Below are 2,196 nucleotides of genomic sequence, written 5' to 3'. Positions count from 1 at the left end.
AAAATTGTCATTTTGTTTTTAATTAGCATATAATTATGATTTGGAAATTAGAAAATTTGTAAATTACCTTGTTATTTGTATTTAAAATGGTTACTGTCTGGGTGTGTGTTCAAGAGATAAAAGTTCTCTTTTATCAGCCTTAATATTTGAAATATGTATAAAATAATCCATGTGTAGTGGATTAAGAAGTTTTGTTTACATGTTTTTTTTTTAACCTTGTGGTTTTGGTCATGTCAACTGTTTCATTCTTAGATTTCTTTTTATGGTGATTTATATGAAGTTGTGATCAGTCTTTTTTTTTTTTTTGTGTTCTTTCATGTTTGCATTTGTTTGTTAAAATTTACTCCCAGTTAACTACAAAACTCAATAGAATTTATTTTAAAAACTTAGTGGATTTCTCTTTTTTGTTTTCTTTTTACATTGAGTATGAAAAATGAAGGATACAGAGATTAGCAGAAACAAAAATATATAATTGGTTTGATAAAGAAAGGCAGGTGTAATTTGAGATGGCAGATCTAATAGGACATTTAATTTTGTGAAACTAAAAAAAAGTACCATTGTTAACAATGAATTTGGCAGGTTTTATGGTGTTTTTAAGTTACTTCCCCTCTCCTGTGCTCTGTCATTTATTGCAGCAATCTGGGGAGATAAGAGGCTCTGTCACAGAATGGAAATGAATTGTTGAACTGAATGTTTAAATTCTCAGGGCCAGGGCCTGGTGCTCTTGGGAAAGGCATGAACGTCACATTTTTTCAATTTTACGTTCTTTGAAACCAGTGGGGTTGATTAGCTATTTAATAAATTCTAACTTTGGCTTTATCACAATTGCAGGAAATGGATATTAATTGTATATGTGCAGGTTCTAATTTCAAATTTTTCTTAGTTTTTTTCTTTGATCAAATAATTCTTCATTCCCTTTAGAAAAGTTTTTCTGCTAAAACTCTAAAGTTGAAATGTTTCCAGACATGATCTCTTTTACGTGAAGTATGCTTTTAAATTGCTTGTAGTTTCAAACTATCTGGTAGTTATAAAGCTAGTATTATGACCTTATTAATAATTTGATTTACTTGCAGCTTCCTTATTAATTTTTATAACCTCATTGTCTCTTCCTGAAAAGAGATATTTTCCTGATGCTAGTAATTATCAAAGAAAAAAATCTAGACCAAATGCTAAGACTGTTTTATTTGATCAAATGTGAACTTGAGCTCCTCTTCTTTCTGTGATAACCTTGTGTATCATGGCTGTGAACATAAAACATTACTTAACATCTATATTAGTTTCACGTAACATCTTGCAAAAAGATGTATCTACTCTTAATTTTAAATACTTAGTCTAGTTTGAAGGATTAGAGATAGATGATGTAAAGTTACATTTAGATTTTCTGAATATGACTAACTAGTTAGATCATTTCTCAAAACTATTTTGAGAATATAAATGTTTTGAAAATTCTTTTGTAGTTGTCCTCAGTATTTCAGTGTTAATTCAGTTGAGCTTGTTTAACAAGTTGTAACAATTTCCATAATGGATCGACCTTTAACAGTTGCAAAAGTTTTTAAGATTCTCTTTGCAAGTGTATGTAAGACTTCATAAGATTTTGCTTATTAACTAAAATATTCAATATTCTACTAAAATATGTAAGCTACATTGGATTTGTTTTTCATGTACTTCTTTAGTACGTTAAGATTATGATTTTTTTTTTTTAATACAGAAAATGTTTATTTTTCTATAGTTAATATTCCTTCAAAATGCTATCCAGGTTGCTTCGCTTTTACCAGTTCAAATTTCTTTCCCAGTTCCTATCATATTTCCATCTTTCAATCATGTTGTTCAAATTATAAATCAATTGCCACTCCGGACAATAATTTCTCTCAGTTTCTATTGATATCTCATTCTTTTGTAACTGGCAAGTTTGTGCCGCTTGCTTTGTACAAGTTTGTAATACCCTTTCTTTTCAAGTTTTTTTTTTTTTTTTTTTTTTCCTCTCCCCACATTCATATTTCACTCTTTCATATTACCAGTTAAGATCTAAAAAATATTTTGTAATTATAAAGAACCAAACTGGTATCTGAGAAATTATCTTGGATTTTGAACAGAAATTTTGTCTCTGAATTTGTAAACTGCTTCCTCTGATATAATTACATAAAAACAACTGTTTAAAGTTTTAATTACTATTTAATTTAAAGCTAATTGCATAAA

Source organism: Octopus bimaculoides, chromosome 2, assembly GCF_001194135.2.
Source record: "Octopus bimaculoides isolate UCB-OBI-ISO-001 chromosome 2, ASM119413v2, whole genome shotgun sequence".
NCBI lineage: Eukaryota > Metazoa > Mollusca > Cephalopoda > Octopoda > Octopodidae > Octopus > Octopus bimaculoides.
Note: the sequence above shows the minus strand (reverse complement) of the source record.